The following is a 23803-nucleotide window of genomic DNA, read 5'->3' as shown; positions in this document are numbered from 1 at the left end:
CTTTTGCCCCACTTGTCTTATAATTTTAATTCTTGTATAGCATCTCATTGATGACTACATCAGAATTTATTTAAATAATTTTGAGATACATTTAGCTAATTTCCAACTTCTGTTTTTTGCTTTTACAAATAACAATGTGATGAGAATGCATCTCCACATGTGTTTAGGTACTTATCTGACTTCTTGTGTAGTAGGGAAGGAGTTGCTGCTTTAAAAGGTGTGCATATTGTGGGTCTCTATAGAATATATTACTGAAAGGTCCATAGTTTGGTCAAAGTATGTGTTCAATTTCAATTCTGATAAATGCTTCTAACTATAAAAAATTATTTAAATTTTTTTTCTGTTATCATGTTACTGATCAAGAAGACTCTACAGGCAACTATCAGTTCTGCCCTCTGGCCAGAGCTTAGTGCATGTTATTCATTCTGTCTTCCATTATTTATTGGGCTCCCACTGTAGTTTAGGAATAAAGGTAGATCCTGGTATATAGTGATGAGGGAACAGGCAGAGACCCTGTTCCCAAGGAACTTACAGGCCAGTAGAAAAGATGATTATCAGGTTAACAACAACAAAAATGTGTAGTTACTAGTACTGAAAAACACTATTAAGAAAACAGAAAAATGAGGAATAATAATGGAAAAATGGCAGCCCTGAAGAAGAAATTTTAATTCAGAGAACTGAGGAAGGAGAAGGAGTCATCCATGTAAAAAGAGAGGACACACAAGTATGTTGTTGTGTAAGAATTCTGTCCATATTTGGAAGTACCTACTTTTGTCAATAACTATTTTCCATTATGAATCTGTATAAAATTAAATAATTTAAAGTAAAATATTTGAAACTGTCCACAGTGTCATAGGAAATGCAAAACATAGTAATATCTAAGGGTGGAAGAAAATGAAGCAGGTTTCTCTTCCAGAGAAGAACCAAAACACCACAAGCAATATAATCATTAATTAACTAGAGGCCTGGTGCATGAAATTTGTGCAAGTGTGGGGGGGGATCCCCTCAGCCCAGCCTGCACCCTCTCCATTCCGGGACCCCTGGGGGATGTCCGACTGCTGATCCTGGGGATCGGGCCTAAACCGGCAGCCGGACATCTCTCTCACAATCCGGGACTCCTGGCTCCTAACTGCTAACCTGCCTGCCTGCCTGATCACCCCTAACTGACCCCCCTGATGGCCTGGTCGCCCCTCACTGTCCCCACTGCCAGCCTGGTCGCCCCACGCAGCCAGTTGCTCAGTTGTTTGGTTGTCCCTCACTAACCCTCCTGCTGGCTTGGTCACCCCACTCAGCCTGTTTGGTTGTCCGTTCGGATGTGACAGCTCCTGGCTCTTCATATATATATATAGATAATTACATGTTGACTTTAACTTTTACTTTTAAATTAAAATAAAAGCTTTGCTATCATATGTTTATACATATAAATATGATAGCAAAGCTTTTATTTTCCCCAGTTTATCTAGTTTTATTAATTACTAGAGTCCCAGTGCAAAAAAATTTGTGCATGCAAGGGTGTCCCTCAGCCTGGCCTATGCCCTCCTGCAATCTGGGACCCCTCGGAGGATGTCCACCTGCTGGCTTAGGCCCACTCCCTGGGTGATTGGGCCCAAGCTGGCAGTCAGACGTCCCTCTGGCAGCCTGGCAGCCTTCGGGGGATGTCCACTTACCAGCAGGGAGCAGACCTAAGCTGCAGTCGGACATCCTTAGTGTTGCTGGGGAGGCAGGAGAGGCTCCCGCCACCACCGCTGTGCTGTCAGCCATCAGCCTGGCTTGTGGCTGAGCAGGGCTCCCCCTGTGGAAGTGCACTGACCACCAGGGGACAGCTCCTGCATTGAGCATCTGCCCCCTGGTGGTCAGTGTGTGTCATAGTGACCAGTCATTTCCAGTTGTTCTGCTGTTAGGGTCAATTTGCATATCACTCTTTTATTATATAGGATAGAGGCCTGGTGCACGGGTGGGGGCCAGCTGGTTTGCCCTGAAGGGTGTCCCAGATCAGGGTGGGGGTCCCGCTGGGGTGCCTGGCCAGCCTGGGTGAGGGTCTAATGGCTGTTTGCAGCTGCTCACACCCCCTTCAGGGTGGAGGTCTGGCCACACCCCCTTTAGGGTGGGGGGTCCCCACTGGGGTGTCTGGCCAGTCTGGGTGAGGGGCTGAGGGCCGTTTTCAGGCTGGCCAAGCCCCCCGTCAATGGAAGCTCCCAGCCTCTCTTTTTGTCTTTTTTTTCATTCTGAGATTTATTTACCTTCTATAATTGAAACTTTGTAGCCTTGAGTGGAGCTCAGAGCCGGCCAGGGCGGGGCGGGAAGCTTGGCTTCCTCCATTGCCAGGGGCAACCAAAGCCTCCTGCTCGCTCCAGCTCCGTGGCCAAGGCCAGTTGAAAGCAGGTATCTGGGGTTTATTTATCTTCTATAATTGAAACTTTGTTGCCTTGAGTGGAGCTCAGATCTGGCCCCGGCAGGCAGGAAGCTTGGCTTTCTCCATCACTGGGGCAACCAAGCCTCTTGCTTGCTCCAGCTCCGTGGCTGCTGGCAGCCATCTTGGTTGGGTTAATTTGCATATAGTCGCTCTGGTGCATGGCTTAAGGCATAGCAAAGGTACGGTCAATTTTCATGTTGTCTTTTATTATTGTAGACAGTGATTTCTACACTAATAAAGAACCAGTTATTGACCACATAATTTTTCTATTGTTTTTATATTTTGTTTAATTGATTTGTCCTCTAATCAATACACACACACACACACACACACACACACACTATAGTTCCATGAAAATAAAGTTTGATAGTATTTTTGACAGTTATTTTTTCCGATGACTATTTTACATCATTTGCTTACATTATTTACCTAGCCCCAAAGATATTTCAATTTTTGGGTTTTTTTTTTTTTACCCTTTGAATTCCACTCAATAACATTTTGAAATTTATGCATCATATATATATGAACTGATAATTGCAAAGGCTTTTAACTACAAATGAAAATTCTGTTATTTATATAAGGCTATTCAAGCTATCTATTTTCTGTAGAATGAGCTTTAGTAGTTTATATCTTTCAAAGAATGTGTCCCTCTCATCCATGTTGTAAAATTTATTGGCATAAAGTTGTTTAAAATATTTCCATGTTATCCTTTGAAAATCTGTATTGATTTCAACTCTCTTTGATACTAGCAATTTGCTTTTACTATTCCTGATTTATCCAGTTTTATCAATTATAGTGATTTCCTCAAAGAACCAGTTATTGTTCACATGATTTTTCTATTGTTTTTATACTTTGTTTCATTAATTTTTCCTCTAATCAATGTTATATTTTTTTTCTGCTTATTGTGTTTCATTTGTTCTTCATTTTTTAGCTTTTAAAAAAAAAATTTTAACTTCCTAAGGTGGAAGCTGAAGCCATTAGTATGAAACTTTTATTCTTGTCTAAAATAGTCATTTAGTTTCATAAATTTCCCTTTTTCCAATAATGTTTTCCTTTAGCTGCATCCCACACCAGATATATTGTGTTTTCCTTTTTATTCACTTCTATACTTTCAGTTTCCCTTTTGATTACTTCTTTGACCTGTGGGCTATTTAGAAGTGTGCTACTTAGTTCTCAAATATTTGAGGATTCTTTTGGATCTCTTTCTTTATTGATTTCTAATTTAATTCCACTGTGGTCAGAAAACATGACTTAAAACCTTTTAAATCTATTGAACATTCCTTTATTGCCCAGAATATAGTTTTTCTAGTTGAGTGATGGTGTGAACTCGAAAAGAATGCATACTTTATTGTTGTTGGGTAGAATATTCTATACATTTCAATTAGGTCAATTTGGTTGGTAGAGCTTCTCAAATCTTCTATATTCCCATTGATTTTTGCCTACTTATTCAATTTATTAAGAGGGAAAATTTTCAGAGAGAAATGTTGAAATACTTGCCTATAATTGTCCAAATAGACATTTATATATTTCTCCATGCCATTTTATCAGTTTTTGTTTCATGTATTTGGAAATCTTATTATTAGCTGCATAAATGTTTAGAAGCATTATGGGTATTTTTTGTTTTGTTTTGTCTTATGAATTAATTCCCTCATCATTAGGAAATGACCTTTTATTCTTGCTGGTATTATTTTCTAAGAAATCTACTTTGTCTAATATTAATATTGTCATTCCAGTTCTCTTTTGATTAATCTTTGCATGACATATTCTTTTCTATATTTTTAAAACTTCTTTACATCTTTATATTTAAAATGCATTGTTTTGTTGTTGGCAGTATACAGTTGGACACAATTTAATCTGTTAGAGTCCTGCTTTTAAACTTGGTTAGACAAGTCCAGAGCAGGGTCTTGCCTCAGCAGTAGGCCGTGTAATTAGATTAAAAGCTGTTCTGGCCCTCATGAATTATGAGGTTTTCCACTATGCCTGGGAGCCAACTCCACACACGGCAGGCCCAGATCCCGCGCTGGGGTGGGTGGCGGCTGGGGATCTTGTTGCCGCCAGCCCCAGGCGGGGAAGCACAGTGGGATCTGCCTGCAGTATACAAATTTAACGGCCATCTTTGTTGGGTTAATTTGCATACTCTTCTGGTTGGCTAATGAACCTAGTGAAGGTACGGTCAATTAGCATCTTTGTCTTTTATTAGTGTAGAATATATATATATATATATATATATATATATATATATATATATATATATACCAAAGTGAGAGAGTAAATCCAAGATGTTATTCCATCTTGACCGGAAGCAGAACTCTAAGCCCCTCATTAAACTTGGTATAATTCTACAATATATTTTAGTATATTTTAGTGTAATTCAGTGAGCTAACTAGTACTCTTTGAATTGCAATTAATAAATTAGCTATTAGTTACTGATCATCATGCAATGATTAAGAATATATATATATATATATATATATATATATATATATATATATATACACACCCTGGCCAATATGTTCAATGGTTAGAACATCAGCCTGTGCACCAAAGGGTCACTGGTTCGATGCCCAATCAAGGGCACATATCTGGGTTTCTGGTTCTCATCCTGCCTCTGGTTGGGGCACACATGGAGGCAACTCATCAATGTGTCTCTCTCACATAGATGTTTCTCTCTCTCTTTCTCCCCCTTCCTACCTCCCATCAACTCTCTCTGAAAAACAATGGAAAAATATCTTCAGGTGAGGTTAAACAAACAAGCACAAGAAAATACATATTCTTCACCTGTGGAAATTTTCAGAGCTTATGACCCAAAAGTAGTATTATTATAAACATTTACATTTCAACTGAAAAATAAAGAGGTAAATAAAGAGAAATTTTTAACTAGGGAACAAATACATTTCAAGTCTTGAGCTGTTCACTGAGAATATCTTAAGATCCCCCAATTTTCAACTCAATTCTCAAGAAAAGGAGCAATAGCCCTAACCGGTTTGGCTTAGTGGATAGAGCGTTGGCCTGCAGGCTGAAGGGTCCTAGGTTTGATCCCAGTCAAAGGCATGTACCTTGGTTGCAAGCACATCCCCAGTAGAGGCTGGGCAGGAGGCAGCTGATCGATGTTTCTCTCTCATCGATGTTTCTAGCTCTCTATCCCTCTCCCTTCCTCTCTATAAAAAATCAATAAAATATATTTTTAAAAAAATAAAATAAAAGGAGCAATAACTCATTTCCACGTGGCATTAAAAACTTTATTTATGTCACAGTAAAGGCAGGATGATTAGTTTGAAATATACTTTAAATCTCTCTCTGAAATTCTGCCTTTACTTTTTATACAGAATAGACAATTTATATTAAGGCACTAAAAACAGGAAAAAAAAATTTAGAAGAGAACAAAAAACCCCACAAAACAAACAGAGGTGCACTCCTAATGCTGCTTGCCACTCTTTTAACTTGTTCCAAGGGAAAACACACTACACACTTGCAGCTCCCACTACCTAAGAAGTGACAGCTGGCTGGATCAAAAGTGAATACCTGAATCAAGATAGTGGATTCATCTTCTGAACCAATCTACATACAAGAGATAGAACAGTGACCAATGATGACAGACCCAAAAGGATGCCATAGACAGAATCAAGGTCTTGGGAAGCAAGGCGCAATTACAAAGGGCAGAAACTGAGAGTAAGCATAGGAAATGGTAGAGGAAGGAGTTCAAGACTTCATAACTAACCAGACTAATCCATAACTATAACAAGGACAAATGGGGGTCAATTAACAAATCTTCTACTTCACAAATCCAAGCCAGCCTTACAGATTGAATCATTAGAACACTGGAAGTGTCTCCCACACCACAAAATCCTTACTACCCAAGTACTAGTAGATTCTGAGACTACATATAGAAAGAAAGTTTAATTTTTGAATTAAACAATACTGAGTTTCTTTAGTCTTTCTTCAAGAACTGAGAGAGGAAAAAAGTTATTAGTCAATTGGAGCAAATCCTCCAATTTCCATTCTCCCATTCTTCCCTAGTTGAAAATCTTGAATTTTAATGTGTGACCTCTGGGTCTTAATGCTTTCAGCTCGACAAACTTTAGACAAATTTCTTTCTGACTATAGGCCTCTCACCTTCCTTTCCTAGAGTATTTACTTAAAATACATGTAATTGCAAATTATTTCTTTTCCCTCCCCTCCCCTTCTTTTCTCAAGGGCCTGAGAATCATTAAGAAAAGACAAAATAAATTCACAGTGAGGTCTCATCACATAGCTATCAGAATGGCTAAAATAAGAATGACAACACCAAATAGATATAAAGATAAAATAATATGATAATACCTAATAAAGGACAAATATAATGATAATAAATTAATAAATTACTGGTTCTTTTATAATGGTCTAAACTATTAGTACGGTTCATACCTAATATTCAACATTGAGAAAAATGGCTATTTGCTGCCATTGATGAAGTTAGTTCAGGGCCTTGCTGAGCCAGGCTTCTCTCAGCGCATAGCCTCAAGGCCCGCCCATCTCATCACTGGCTGTGCTGTGCACTCACAGAGGGTGGCAGTGGTGGAAGAGGCAGCCTTCTCTGGAGCAGTGGGAACTGGCCCCTTATGATGAGCACAGCTGCTCCCATAACATTTAAGAAGCTGACAAACATCCTGTTTGGTTATCTTTCTAGGTATAATAAAATCTTTATGATAAAAAATGAAATACCATGTGGACACCATGTGGACTGCCAACTACATGGACCAAGCAGGGGAAGACAACCAAGGTGCCAAGAGGTCTTTTGTCTTGGGCTCCTCTACTGTGAACTTTGTGGCCACATTTAGGTAAGACCTACAGCTTGGTTCTGTATTTACATAGGTTTAGAATGGAAATTATTTTAATCTGATTGTATACTAAGCCATGGCCTGACTTTTTGAGATCCCATAAGGACAGCCATATACCTTGCACTTTCCACCATAGTTTCTTATGCTGAAAAAAGGGAAGTTTGCAGACAGATAAAGAGTGGAAACTATTGGAGTGATGTACTTCAGTTTGGATCAGTGGTTTTTCAAATGGGCTCTGCGTGCCACTTGGTGAGAGAGGACAAGGGTCCAGAGATCCTCCCCAATACCCTGCTCCTAGTCCACAGGTAGTGTCTGTGCTTTTACACCACTGGGATATCTTTCTTGATCAAGCACTGGCAAGTAGTCCAAGTGAGTTTGAAACATTACTTCATACTCCCAAATTAATTCCCTTACATTAGGGTTGAAAATACAAATGAAAGTCATCATGTCATCAAATACTGGGGTACCTGAATTACCGTATACAGATGATCTTATTGTCTATAGAGAAAAGACAATATAAAACAGGTATGATTCATGGAGTGCATGGTACTTTTCCAAGACACATTTTTTAGGCTCCATGAGGATTAGGAATATGGCAACAGCCCTGGACTACTGAGTTTCATTGTTGTTTTATTCCTCGATGTGTTCATAACACTCACTGAAGGCTCTTGTTTCTCTCCTTGCTCCACTCAGGCAAAATCTCACCCATCACTATAACAAGGAAAAGGCTAACATGTTTCTAAGCTGTTAATTTTATAAATTCTATTATGTGACTGTGCATTTAAAGAAATATTAAAAAGCTTATTAAGAAATATGTATTTACATCATTCTGTACATGTCTTCTTTCCCATGACATATTTTTCTAAAGATTATCAGTTCCATTTGCTTGAGGTCTTCTTCATGTTGCAGGTGAAGGAAGACACTCTCAATGAGAAATAGAGACAGTCTTTGAAAAAAAAGAGTTTCCCCAAAATGTCTTCTTCTAATGAGGGGGAACTGTGGGGGCCTGGTTCACATATGTTATATTGGTGTAAGCGCTGCGTGGAGATGGACAGGATGTGCAACCAGGCCTGCACCTAGTACTTTGCTTCTCGCTGTTGTTACTCTTCTGCTGTGTAACAGAGGAACCAGAAGCCTGGTCCATGTCCATGTGCAGGGGAGCTAGGTGGGCATCCCACTGTCCTGAAGAAGCGGGTCCTGAAATGGATGGGGGCAGCAAGAGCAGTGTTGCTGGTGGAAATATAAAATATGGCAGCCACTGTGGAAAACTTGGATGGTTTCTCCATAAGTTCAAAGTAGAATTATTATATGGCCCAGCAATGCCACCTCCAGGCATATACTCAAGAGAAATGGAACAAACAAAATTTTACCCACAAGTGTTCACAGGTCATTGTCCATTACAGACAAACAGATGGAAAGAACCCACATGTTTGTCAACTGATGTCTGGATAAACAAAATGTGGGATAAGATCTGGGCACAAGGCGGGGCCGGGGATTGGGAGTGAACGCTTAAGGAATACAAGGTTTGCTCTGAGGCAATGAAAATATTCTAGAACTAGCTAGTATAATGGTTGCACAATGTAATGTACTAAAAGTCACTAATGACACAATTTATGTTATGTGTAATTTACAGCAATGGAAATGTTAAGCCTGTGCTTGTTGAGCTTGAAAATATTTTCCCCTTTGGGTATTAAAATCTGCAGAAACTTTAGCAAATAAAATACTAATCTTTACTGATTTAGCAATAGGTAGATTTATCTTGCTCAGAGGATCATAGTAATGAAGAATAAATTTTCTAGGAAATAATTTAATGCATCACAAGCTGATATATGTATAAAGAAATAAAATATTCTGGGATTTTTTCTTCTAAAACTATATTTTGGTTTCTAGGTAAAGTGGGTTTCATCCAAATGCCAAATTTCTGAAGTATGATTTCATCTGGATAATAATGGTCTTTATGTTTGACTAGCACTTGCAGATGCAGGAGCACTCTGAGAAGAAATTGACCCCATTTCAGCTCTGGAAACTGAAGCTCAGAGTAGATAGGTGACTTGCCCAGGACTACCCAGCCTGCATCACCTAGTTGAAATGTTTAGATTTCAAATCAACTTCTCTCACTCTCTAACATCCACTTCCCATCCCCGTTATACTGCCTGAGAAACGGCAGGGTCCATGGAAAGTCCTTATAAGGAGGGGAAAGCTTATACCCACATCCACACGGCTATGGACTGCCTGCTAATATTTTATCTTAATGCTAATTTACGTATTTTATGTAGTTTAATTTTTTTCTCCCTTTTTTAAAATTGCAGTTCTTCAGAACTAAAGGAAAAATGGCTCTCACTCTTTCAAAGGTACTTTGTCTGTATACATATTTCAAATCTTTAAGCCCTGATAAAATAATGCACATCTCTGCAGAGCAGTTCTCCCAGCCCCCCCCCCTCCCCCGATTCTCCCTATTCTCAGTAGAAATCCTTAGACTACCAGTATTCTCACAGCACTGTTTGTTTGGATTGACCCTGCAATAAAGTGCTCTCACTGACATGCCAGTTCCCTTATTTCTGAGGTAATTCTGTTGTTCAAGCTTATGTTTCCCTTCTCTCAAACCTAGGCTTTGAGCTAACATTATTCAAAAACCAGACATTAAATTTCCTTAAGGGCCGATCACACTACTGAGTGATTCCCACAGCTACTGCTGCTTTCTGCCCTTGAAACCAAGAAAATGCTGGGCCCTGTAATCTAGGCAGGAAAGCTTTGAGCACTGGGTTTGCTGCCCAGGTCTCACATGACAAAGGCAACCATTTAATTTTGGGTCATGTTTTATTTTCCTGAAATAGTTTTGCATATTTTCTTTAAACCCATATTTCTATTGCTGAGTCTATTTATGTGATTTTTAAAATTGACAAGTATATTGAAAATATTAGCCACATAGGTTACTTTGAAATTAAGCTAAGAGCTAATTCATCCTGTGTTTGGGTTGATAGTGAATTTGATTAGGTACATCGATCTAGCCAAAAAGAAGGACCAATTGAAAAGCCTTCCCCTCAACATCATCACCGAGGACATCAAGAAATGTGTACCTGTGTCATTAAGACCAAAATTCAAATCCAAGTTCCTGATTTAGGTAGAATGAAAGAGAAAGAAAGAGAAAGAGAAAGAGAAAGAGAAAGAGAAAGAGAAAGAGAAAGAGAAAGAGAAAGAGAAAGAGAAAGAGAAAGAGAAAGAGAAAGAGAAAGAGAAAGAGAGCGGGGGGGGGGGGGGCTGGGAGGGAAAAAGAAAGAACATTTAAAATGTACTATGTTGGAAAATGTATTTTCTAAATACATGTCTGTCTTTTTAAAATATATATATATTTTATTGATTTTTTACAGAGAGGAAAGGAGAGGGATAGAGAGAGAGAAACATTGATCAGCTGACTCCTGCACACCCCCTATTGGGGATGTGCCTGCAACCAAGGTACATGCCCTTGACTGTAATCGAACCTGGGACCCTTCAGCCCGCAGGCTGACGCTGTATCCACTGAGCCAAACCAGTCAGGGCTGTCTGTCTTTGTATATATAAAACATAAATCCCTGCCAATAGGCACAAGAGGAATCCATGATAGCTGTAATTCTTAAGCATGGAAAGAATATTCATCTTAATAGCTGCACTTTTTCTCTGGATCCTTCCAATAGGAACAATAGTGGTTTGTAATAAAGTGATTTTCACAAGCAGAGACTCACTACTGGATTTAAACATTTTTTCCAATAAATTAGGCAGTGATTATTATTGTCTGAAAAGAAGAATTTTTTACTTTACAAAAGATTTCATGGGAAAGTTTTTAAGTTGTATCAAAAAGTTTTTTAAAAATATAACAGAACCATTCATGGCATCTAAATTAAATCCCAAGCGAAATCCCAGTGTTCAAGTCCTCCTACACATTAGCAAAGGAAGCCCCTCATCCCTGAGGTTGGGTCCTCTGAGCCCCACTCTTGGATTCTGAAACACTTTTTCATAATACTTGAGGCTACGAAGTAGCATAGTTTAAAATCAATGAAATTGATATGTTTTCCTTTAAAAAATCCTATTATAAAACAACTTTTAGGCCCAGCTGTCTTATCAAGCAATTGATCCATAAGAAAAAAAGAATAAGGAAAGGGCAAGTAGTGAATTATGCAAGGTTTTCCTTTAACTTTGCTTTTACTCCCACTTTTAAAGGCTGTGAGTAACCACTCTGCTGTCTGTCTTCTGAAAGCCCTGCTTATCAAAGAGCACAGACTCCCTACCTGATAATATTAGTACGCCTATGCGCATGGTAAATGTTCTTGGTCCCATGTTGTCTTATTTTAAAGTGTCTTTTAGAATTCAGGGAGTTTGGTAGCTAGAATCCTAGTAATATGTTTTAGGTAATTTTCTACAATTGTCTTCCTGCTTTTATGGAGCAGGTTCTCAAGGTGAGGTGTGGTAGAAAATATTATAAATGCCCTATTCACTGGAGGACATGGAAGTGGAACTTGAAATTTCTAACATTTTTAGTCTTGTGGCCTAGTCTCTTTGGCTTTATTGAATTGTCTCCACAGAATTCAATAATGAATCTCTTAGTAATCATACTGCCTGCCACAAAGAAGGCACTCACTAAGCAGGTTGAAAAAGTTCTCTTCTTGCCAGTTCCAATTCTGATTTTACTGAAACTGAGTATATAATTGCTAAGACATGAAGCCTTGCTATAAAAACACAACTCCAGAAGAGAGAGGCGTGAGGGCCAACCCACGTGCCTGTGCTTCAGGCTCAGGTAGCCTGTCTATTCATAAGCTGCTCCATAGTCTGTGTCCCAGAAATCTGCTAAGGAAATCATGTTGTAATGGAATGCTTTCTATCAGCTACATGTTACAGAAAGGTGTGACAATACATTATGATGATTGGTCATCGCTCCCCATGTGCTTCATGGTCACCTGAGAACAAGCTTTGCCTTAGAATAAATATGGTAACAAATGACGATAATGATTTACTTACCTACTTAAAATATTCACTTTATAGAAAATTTTCGCATTTCTTTATTAGTCTCTATTAAAGTAACAAATTCAGTCACAGCAAATGACATCAACCAGTCACTACCAATGCTAGGAATAAGTGTAAGTCACCTGTACACTACTTTTAATTAAAAATAAACTTGGATTCTTGAAATTGTGTGTGTGTGTGTGTGTGTGTGTGTTAATACATTTCCTTCTTAAGACTGATTTTTACAGATATCCAGGTCATATCATGTCCCACCAAATTTAAAAATTGATGGCAGCAAAGCCGTATTATTAGCCTATAAATAGGTGCTACCCTTATAGTCCCTTTTTAATTGTATATGAATTGAAAGTTATAGCATAAAGAAATTTAGCTATAATTTTAGAATGTTAATAATAATGATACCATGAAATATATATATATATATATATATATATATATATATATATATATATACTGAGTGGCCAGATTATTATGACCGGCCAGATTATTATGACCACCCCATCAGTACAATGAAGTGAATTAGTTATGCAAATAATAATAATAATAAGACCTTGAGAGTGTTTTCTTAGAAAGTTTTCAATGTTCAGTATTTTTGGAAGAGTCAATGAAGTACTGATGGGGTGGTCATAATAATCTGGCCACTCAGTGTGTGTGTTTGTGTGTGTGTGTGTATATATATATATATATATATATATATATATATATATATATATATTACTAGAGGTGGGGGGCGGGTGTCCCTCAGCCCCACTTGTGCCCTATCACAGTCTGGGACCCAATGGGAGATAATGACCTGCTGGATTAGGCCTGCTCCCGGGTGGCAAAGGGCAGGCCCAATCCCTAGGTGCAGGCTGTGGTCGGGCTCAGAGCAGGGCCGATTGGGGAATTGGGGCACCATCCCATCATGCACAGAGCAGGGCGGATCGGGAGGTTGCGATGCCACCCCCAGTCACACTCAGGGTAGGGCCGATTGGGGGGTTGGGACACCGCTCCCTGTCACACTCAAGGCAGGGTCGATGGGGAGGTTGGGGCGCCACCCTCTGTCACGCACAGAGCAGGGCCCATCAGTGGGTTGGGGAGCTCCCCCCGTCACGCACAGAGTAGGGCCGATAGTGGAGTTGGGGCACCGCCCCCTGTCACACACAGAGCAGGGCAGATCAGGGGGTTGAGGCGCCGCCTATCACCCACAGAGCAGGGCTGATCAGGGGTTTGGGGCACTCCCCCCTGTCACACTCAGGGCAGGGCCGATGGGGGGGTTGCAGCTCTAGCCCGTCGCACACAGAGCAGGGCTCATGGGGGGGTTGGGGCACCACACCTTGTCACACACAGAGCAGGGTGGATCAGGGGTTTGGGGTGCTCCCCCCTATCAGGCAAAGAGCCCGGCCGATCAGGGTGTTGGGGCGCCTTCCCCTGTCATGAACAGAGCAGGGTGGATAGGGAGGTTGTGGCCCCACCCCCTGTCACACACAGAGCTGCAGGGCGATCAGGGGGTTTGGGTGCTGCCCCCTGTCACACTGCTCCAGGAGCCAGGAGGCCTCGTGGCTCCTCCCAGTGCTGGGAGGCCTCACAGCTCCCCTGATCCCGGTGCCAGAAGGCCTCGCAGCTCCGCTGATCCCAGTGCTGGGAGGCATATTACCCTTTTACTATATAGAATAGAGGCCTGGTGCACCGGTGGGGGCCGGCTGGTTTGCCCTGAAGGGTGTCCCGGATCAGGGTGGGGGTCCCCACCGGGGTGCCTGGCCAGCCTGGATGAGGAGATGATGGCTGTTTGCAGCTGGTCACACCCCCTTCAGGGTGGGGGTCCCCACTGGGGTGCCGGCCAGTCTGGGTGAGGGGCTGAGGGCCTTTTTCAGGATGGCGGGTGACTGAAGCTCCCAACCTCTCCTTTTTTTCTGTTTTCGTTTTTGTTTTTGTTTTTTTATTCTGGGATTTATTTACCTTCTATTGCTGTCACTGGAGCTGAGAGCCAGCTTTAGCTCTGAGGCTTGGCTCCAGCTCTTAGACCTCGGCTGCTGAAATGAGGTATCTGGTTTGTTTGGGTTCTATAATTGAAACACTTTTTCAGCTCCAGCTCTGAGTCTGGCTGGCTGAAAGCAGGTTTCTGGGGATTGTTTAGCTTCGATATTTACAACATTGTTTCTTAGAGTGCAGCTCAGAGGCCGGCAGCGGCAGGCGGGGAACCTTGGCTTCCTCCTTCACTGGAGCAAGCAAGCCTCCTGTTCGCTTCAGCTGCCTGGCTGCCAGCCGCCATCTTGGTTGGCAGTTAATTTGCATATCTCGCTGATTTGTCAATGGGAAGGGTAGCGAAGTTACAGTTAATTACCATGTTCTCTTTTATTATATAGGAGATATATATATATAATTTTCATATGATTCCAACTCAGAGGTTCTAACCACTTCTATTAGTTCTTTCTGTATTTACTCTCCCTTGTTATCTCCCCAGGCCTCAATGTCAGTATGATGAATCCTAAGTGCAATGTTTTGTTGTAAATTTTGATATAAAGGCCCACTGGCTAGACACTACATCTCCCAGTGCAGATCCTGAGAATTTGATGATTAATGTATCTTGTGAATCTTTATAGGAGACAGGTTCTGAATAAGACTGCAGGCCTGGGGACATTGGTGTTCACATCACTTTTACTTGAAGTGTCTACCCCTTTATGTTTTGGTGGTGCAGCCATGAGTTGTTGAAATTGTTTTGATGGCAGAGGTGGGTGTAGTTTTGGAGGAGTCTGCATAAGGAAACAGGAGGGGGAGTGACATGCAGATGAATGGACCTGCAGGAATCACTCTCTAACACTGCTCCTTCTACAGACCCCTGACTCAGACAATGCCTTGCTATTGTGACATGGCATGATTGTAACATTTGTATTTAAGGTGTGTCTCACCAATGGTATATAAAGGCCCTTAAAATGTCAGGGCAGCCAGAATTTGGCAGGAGACCATCAGTGATTGACGTGTTAGTGGAATTGAATAATACATCAAAAATGAAATAGAATTCACCTGTACTGAGTGGCACACCCCTCTGCATTGATTTCTAACCTGCATGATATGCACGTCCTGAGTAAGAACTAAACCTTGGAAGACAGTGACTGCTTTGGGAGAAGAGATAAGGGAGATTGATTCATGATTCAGCTCATTTTATGTCAAATTTGTGACTCTCCTTGGTTTAAAGTGATAAATCTAACTAGATCAGAAAACTGCTGTTTTAATGAAGAAATTGGGTTACTGGGGGTCCGAAGATGGCGGCGATATAGGCAGACGCATCCCAGGCCATGTCCCGGAGCAAATGGAGTGAGCAGCTGAAACTACTAACACCCAACCTGAATTGGCGAAATTACTCAGCTGGTGAGACGGTTTGCAGCCGGGAAGGGCAGAACTCCCCTGGAAAGGTAAAAACAAAACAAAACAGGGATTTGGGCAGGAAAGTTTTCCAGACCTCTGAGCCCAGAGGGTCAGAGGGAGATGGTGTGGCAGACAGCCGCGTCCCTTGGGACAGGCACAGCCCCTGGGGAAAGGAGATCCGTGGGATTCCTGGCGCCAGGAGATTTGAGATCTGGGTTCTGTGATCACGGAGGACTGAGCCTAAAGGGGGCAGCCTGAAGAGCTGAACAGACCATGCAGTGCCAGTAAGAGAAGAGCTTACAGAAACTAAGCCTTCCCCATTTCCGTGGCCGGCGTTTGTTTGTTTGTTTTCACTGAATCCTGTTCATAAGACATTTCGGATGCAGACACTCACCTGTGCTGAAGAGAGGGAGAAGGTGCGGACGAGTGGAATCTGGAGAGAGACTGAGGGGGGGGGGGCGTCCAGGAGAGGTGGCAGCGAATTGAGTGCTGAGATACCCCTGGGCCCAGGATCCGGGCAGCCATTCTCTCCGGAGGGTGGGACTCCTCCACCTAGCCCCCAGGCAAGGAGCACAGCCATACCCAGATTCCACCCTGAAGGAGATAAAGGATTAAAATAATCTGATCAGTCCCTGTGAGTTAACAGGGTCTGGCCTATAGAGGGATTTACAATCCCAACAACAACACAGAGCGGGTAACTATTAAGGAACTAGCTCTGGACAGTGGACTTCCCCACACCAGTTTTAAGTGCAATAGAGACAATAAACCTAAGCTACTGGACAGAGAGGCCCTATAGCCTCAGAGGCCAACCCCAAAACACTGCCACCCAGAGGCTGAGCCACAAACTGACTCTTAGCTAAATACAAATTAAGGCAGTCTGGGAAACAAATACGGCCTGCTTTAAAATCAGGACTGTGGTTTACAACACGGAGGAACAGTGGATCACAGGGAAATTCAACACTCTCCTGAATACCTGACAGGACTAAGGCAAGCCAGACTGACGAGTAGAAGAACCGAAGGAGCTTCACTACTGCAAATTTTTTTTTCTTCTTTTTTCTTTTTTCACCTTTTAACTAAGAAACCAATTTTTTTTTCTTCTTTTTTCCATCACCTGATTTTACCCTTTAATTACTACATTTTTATTTTTAACCAGTATTATTACTACTACCATTTTACCATTTTTTAAAGTGCCATTTTATTTTCTCTTTATTTTATTTTGGGAATAGTGTTCTCCATTCTATTTTCTCATTCCTTTAGCATCAATTTTCCCTACCTCAATTTTACCTCTATGCTAAAACCCTCTCCCTCACTTTTTCCCTTTTGTTGTCCTATTTCTGTTACCCTATTCCTGCTTTAGATTTTCCCTATTCCTTCTGTTTACCTCCTGTCAAAATTTCACCCTACTTATATATCTTATTTCCAATCCACTGCTATAAATCCTTATACACATATCCCTTATCTTTCTTCACTATCCAATTTTTTTTTCTTCTTTTATCTTTCTATTGTTTTGTTGCTGTTTGCTTGATTGTTGAGTATATTGTTTTGTTGTTGTTGTTTTGTTTTGTATCTGTGTGTATGTGTGTGTTTTTTAGGACTGGTTGTGAGGCTGTTTTTCTTTTTCTTTTTCTTTTTTTCTGCTGGTTTTTCCCCTCCCTCCACCCCCCGCACCCCCGGTTATTTTTGTGCTTCTGTTTTCCCTTGCCTCTCTTGATATTATTGGTTGTTTCTAGTTTGCATTCATCTCCAGGGAGCTGTTGCTAGAATTTGTTGGGATTAGTGGCGGTTCTATAGGAGTTTTCTCCTCATATACATAGTCTCTTCCCCTCTTCTACTTCATTCTCTCTTTTCATTCTCTCTTTTCTTTCCCCCTCCTTTTTCCCAATTTCACTCCTTTTTTTCTTTCCTTCTTTTCTTTTTTCTCTTTTGTCTTTTTCTCTTCTTTCTTCCTTATCCCCTAATTCTCTTAATTCAGGTGGTCACCTTTATTTGGGGTTATTAATATCGTGAATATATTTGTGTTTAGTGCCTGGTACATGGTGCCTTGTTGTGTTGTATTTTGTGCCTTTAAATCAACGCAGCAGATCCAAGCAACAGCAGCCTCCTGAGCACCACACCCTCTGTCTGAGGAACAACAGCTGTACGTGAAGCCTCCCCCCACCAGCCAGAAGAGCCACCACAGCTGTGAACAGCACCCACCAGAGGAGCTGCTGCCAACTGAGGAACAGCTGCTACCGCAACCGCCCAAGGAGCAACCACAGCCCAAGGAGCCACTGCCACCCAGGGAGCAGCCACTGAATGACTCAACGTCTAGATATGTCAGTGAGATCAAACATGGGTAGACAAAGAAACCCCCAAAGGAAAGAGAAGGAGGACTCTCCAGAAAAGCAGCTAAGTGATAAAAAGGCATGCAACATGACAGAAAAAGAATTCATAATAAGGGTCCTAGAGTGCATAAACTGGATGGAGGAAAAAATCAACAACTTCTGCAAGAAGCTAGAAGAAACAGATGAAAAAGTCAACTACCTATGCAAGAAGTAAGAAGAAACAGATGAAAAAGTTAATAACATATGGAAGAAGCTAGAAGAAACAGATGAAAAAATCAACAACTTAAGTAAGACCCAAGAAGAAATGAAGAGTGATATAGCTGCAATAAAAAACACCATTGAAAGTATCAACAGTAGACTAGGAGAAGCAGAGGACCGAATTAGTGAATTAGAAGACAAGGAAGCAAAACACACACAAAATGTACTGCAATTGGAGAAAAAAATTAAAACACAGGAGGAGAGCCTAAGGGAGCTTTGGGACAACATAAAACGAAACAAAATACGAATAATAGGGGTGCCAGAAAAACAGAAAGATGAACAAGGATTAGAAAACCTATTCAAAGAAATAATATCAGAAAACTTCCCTGAGGTGGGGAAGAAAAAAGTCACACAAGCCCAGAGAGTCCCAAACAAGGTGAACCCGAAAAGACCCACACCAAGACACATCATAATTACCATGGCAAATGTTCAGGACAAAGAGAGAATCTTACAGGCTGCAAGAGAGAGACGGAAAGTTACATACAAGGGATCTCCCATTACTTTATCAAATGATTTCTCAACAGAAACACATCAGGCCAGAAAAGAATGGACGGAAATTTACAAAGTGATGCAAAGCAAAGGACTGAACCCAAGAATGCTCTATCCAGCAAGGCTATCATTCAAACTTGAAGGGGAAATAAGAAGTTTCACAGACAAAAAAAGGCTAAGGGAGTTTATCACCACCAAGAACAGTAACAAGACAGGAATGCCCACTCTCACCACTCCTGTTCAACATAGTACTGGAAGTGTTAGCCATTGTAATTAGGGAAGAAGAAGAAATAAAAGGCATCCAAATTGGAAAAGAGGAAGTAAAACTGTCCTTATTTGCAGATGACATGATATTATACATACAAACCCCTAGAGACTCCATCAAAAAGCTACTAGACTTAATACATGAATTTGGCAATGTAGCAGGATACAAAATTAGCCCCAAGAAATCTGAGGCATTTCTATAAACCAATAGTGAACTTTCAGAAACAGAGATTATAAAAACAATCCCGTTTACCATCACACCAAAAAAATTAAGCTACCTAGGAATAAACTGAACTAAAGAGGTAAAAGACCTCTACTCAGAAAACTACAGGACGTTGAAAAAAGATATAGAGGAAGAAATAAACAGATGGAAGAACATACCATGTTCATGGATTGGTAGAATCAACATCATTAAAATTTCCATACTACCCAAAGCAATCTATAAATTCAATGCACTTCCCATTAAAATACCAATGGCATACTTCACAGATCTAGAACGAACTCTCCAAAAATTCATCTGGAATAAAAAAAGACCCCGAACAGCTGCAGCGATCCTGAAAAAGAACAAAGTAGGTGGGATCTCAATACCAGATATCAAGATGTATTAGAAAGCCACTGTTCTCAAAACTGCCTGGTACGGGCATAAGAACAGGCATATAGATCAGTGGAATAGAATAGAGAGCCCAGAAATAGGCCCGAACCAATATGCTCAATTAATATTTGACAAAGGAGGCAAGAACATACAATGGAGCCAAGATAGTCTCTTCAATAAATGGTGTTGAGAAAATTGGACAGATATATGCAAGAAAATGAAACTAGACCACCAACTTACACCACACACAAAAATAAACTCAAAATGGATAAAGGACTTAAATGTATGACAGGAAACCATAAAAATTCTACAAGAATCCAAAGGCAACAAAATCTCAGACATAATTTCTTCACTGATACAGCTCCTAGGGCACTTGAAACTAAAGAGAAAATGAACAAATGGGACTACATCAAAATAAAAAGCTTCTGCACAGCAAAAGAAACCATCAACAAAACAACAAGAAAACCCACTGTGTGGGAAAACATATTTGCCAATGTCATATCTGATAAGGGCCTAATCTCCAAAATTTATAGGGAACTCATACAACTTAACAAAAGGAAGATAAATGATCCAATCAAAAAATGGGCAAAGGACCTAAATAGACACCTTTCAAAAGAGGACATTCAGAAAGCCAAGAGACATATGAAAACATGCTCCAAGTCACTAATCATCCGAGAGATGCAAATCAAAACAACAATGAGGTACCATCTCACACCTGTCAGACTGGCTATCATCAACAAATCAACAAACGACAAGTGCTGGAGAGGATGTGGAGGAAAAGGAACGCTTGTGCACTGCTGGTGGGAATGCAGACTGGTGCAGCCACTATGGAAGACAGTATGGAGTTTCCTCAAAAAACTGAAAATGGAACTCCCATTTGACCCTGTGATCCCACTTCTAGGAATATATCCCAAGAAACCAGAAACACCAATCAGAAAGGATATGTGCACCCATATGTTCATAGCAGCACAATTCACCATAGCTAAGATCTGGAAACAGCCTAAGTGCCCATCTGTAGATGAATGGATTAGAAAACTGTGGTACATCTACACGATGGAATACTATGCTGCTCTAAAAAGGAAGGAACTCTTACCATTTGCAACGTCATGGATGGAACTGGAGAGCATTATGCTAAGTGAAATAAGCCAGTCAATAAAGGAAAAATACCACATGATCTCACTCATTCATGGATAATAGAGACCATTATAAACTTTTGAACAATAATAGATACAGAGGCAGATCTGCCTCAAACAGATTGTCAAACTGCATCGGGAAGGCCGGGGAAGGTTGGGGGGCAAGCGGGAGGGGGGTAAGAGATCAACCGAAGGACTTGTATGCATGCATATAAGCATAACCAATGGACATAAGACACTGGGGGGTAGGGGAGGCTAGGGGACTGTCAAGGGCGGAGGGGAAAAAAGGACACATATGTAATACCCTTTGTAATACTTTAAGCAATTAAAAAAAAAAAGAAATTGGGTTATTGGATTGTACACATATACCATATAAATGGACACAACACAGTGTTTCCAAACCCTACCTTATGAGCTTCCTCTTCTTTTTTGCAATGTTTTTGAGCTGAATTTGGTGTGTGTGTGTGTGTGTGTGTGTGTGTGTGTGTGTGTGTGTGCATGTGATTACTTTTGGGACCCTCCTTCATACGGACAGAGCCATGATACTTTTCAGGAGTCAAGTCAAGAAAAGTACCCATTACTAGCAACTAACTCAATGTCAAATATATTTACTTTGTCCTTGTTTAGGGAATTCATGAAAATAACTCATCAGTCTTTATAATTCAGACATGATTGTTTCAAGTGGGATTTCCAATGTTACTGAGTGACAATTCTGTTAGGAGTAACTGTTTTCTGTGCTAAGCAGTACACTAGGTTATCGGACTGGTCAGTCCCTTTTCTCCCTGGAATGGGGTCATTTGCACCAAGGCCAGTGGGTTGACTACACTTGGCTATTATCTGAAGGCGTCCTGGGCATCCTTGGACTTTTGCCCACTCTAATGCTGAGACCATGATGCCTTTCAAGTTTGACTTTGTTCAGAAACAGTCGTGGCAGTGTGTGTGACCCTCTGAACAACATGCCTGTCTGGGTAGGCACATCAAAGGCAAAACACAACCTTCTCCAAGAGGTCTGGAGACAGCAGAAAGCAGAGTTCTTGAGAGTGGACTTTGTTTTTTTTTTTTTTTCCTTCATGAAGGACCATAACTGTGATTTCTTATGCCATGGGCCACCCAGGAATTAAGGGACTGACTACATTGTGGTTCACAGATCCCCATCCGACCTAAACGGACAAGGCAAGAATCAATCTGGAATGATATATCAGAGGCTGTGAAGGGACAGAGCTTAGGCAACTCAACTCTGTTAATTCAAAAGTGTAGGCAGCCCCATGGACCAAATAGCATTTCCACTGATGCCGTTTCTTTCTCTTTTTGGAAACAGAGGAATGCTAGGAAAGTGTGTTCTTCATGTACCTACTATGAATGATTTGCTGTGACACATAGTTCTTTTTGTCTCTAAGGGCTCTGAGAAAGATTACCAGCTGTGGGTCAGCTCTGGAAAGGATGAGGCCCCATAACCACTCATCGGTGAGTGCCAGGAAATCTCTAAGCCGAGTTGACTGGGTTCAAATTCCAACTCTAAACTTTCAAAATAATAGTTTGGTCCTTAGCTTAAATGCTCTGAAGAGGGGAGATCTCGTGCAATCTTTATACATACAGTTTATAGATAATTACAAAATACTTCTTTTGTCACAGACACTGATAGCATCTATTCATTCAGCAATTCATAGGCTTGTTAGGGAAAGAACTTGGAATTTTTAGTCTCTAATTTTTTACTTGATAAACAGAGCTGTCTTGAAAAGCATCGCTGTCTGTCTGTATATATGAAAGTGACATTGGTTGGAATTTTTCCCCATACTTTTATTTTTTCATAACCCACTTTTGAGTTCTTCTGTCCCATTTCCTAACTACTATGTAGCCTGTCTTTGATGAGAATCTTCTAATTCCCATCCTGCTTCTGAATCCAAGTATAAATATTATTTAACACATGATCTGTGCTCAGAACTGTTCAACATCATAGAGAAAACCAGACCTCAGGTGTTCACTGACTGAAGCACCTGTACTGTGCGATTTCTCACGCTGAGTTTTCCAGCATTATTCTTGAGGTCACGGATACATTACACCTCTTCTAAAATAGTTGTTGGCACAATTTAGCTAAAAACATAATGAGAAGTCTTGGGCCAACGGTTTTGTGTGGCTAAAGGAAATACAGGGATTAAAAGAAGGTCAAGGCCAGGATCGGTAGCACAGTGATGACTTTTGTGAGAAACCCAAGACCATCCCCTCCTACATGCATTCTCCTTTTGAGGTCACCTGGAAATCCTACACAACCAAATGTTTTCTGTGAAGTGTATATTCCTAGTGTGAGAACACAGGGAGTCACCAATTACATAGCTGAGGACAACCTCCCTGCAGCCACTTCATGGTATTTTGTTTGTTTGTTTTTCATCATTAATGAAATCTATGCAAAAATTGATGGCAATAATGTGGAAAAAATCAAATAAATAAAAAAATTTAAATTAACAAAATGTGTTAATAGAGACAAAAATGTAGAAGACAACTTTTAGGCTTAGGACAGCCTCCTGCAACAAGTCTGGCTCTAAAAAATCCTACCAACCGCCTTTAGCACCAATTTTGAGTAAATATTTCAACTGCTCTCAATTCTCAGCTGCACAGTAACTCCTGGCTATCCTGGAGATTTGCTTGCACCTTACTGCTCTCATGGAAACAGCTTTTACCTTAAAAGGTGAAAGTTGCTGTGAGTCCTGCTCTGAACAGAACCCTGACATGGCTCCATCTCAGTTGAAAGGGAAGCACAGGTGCTCCTGAGTTATACTCACTATTAAATCAGAAAGTGAAGACATGAAATTCTGTTCGTCAACATGAATTCCATATCACAGCACAAAGTCTTTAGAAATTCCATGGAGAGGAAGAAATTTAAAGCATGAAAATGCCAAACAAACCATGTGTCCAGAACCCCAGATGTCTCTGTGTGGTTTCCACCATATACATACTGTTTTTCACATGTTTCTTGGTTCCTGGGACCAGGAAGCTTCCCGTTTTGATGACTGCCTGGTCGGACCCTTCATGGGGTGGAGCACAGTGGGGATGGATCCCGGTAAACTGACACCTGCTCTGGAGTAGGCCTGGCTAGGAAACCACTAGAGGCAATGAAACATCTTTTAACCTGACTTCAGGTGTGAGAGAATAGCAGTTCTTGACAGACACAGTCTTATTAT

The sequence above is a fragment of the Myotis daubentonii genome, chromosome 3, assembly GCF_963259705.1.
Source record: "Myotis daubentonii chromosome 3, mMyoDau2.1, whole genome shotgun sequence".
Classification (NCBI taxonomy): domain Eukaryota; kingdom Metazoa; phylum Chordata; class Mammalia; order Chiroptera; family Vespertilionidae; genus Myotis; species Myotis daubentonii.
Note: the sequence above shows the minus strand (reverse complement) of the source record.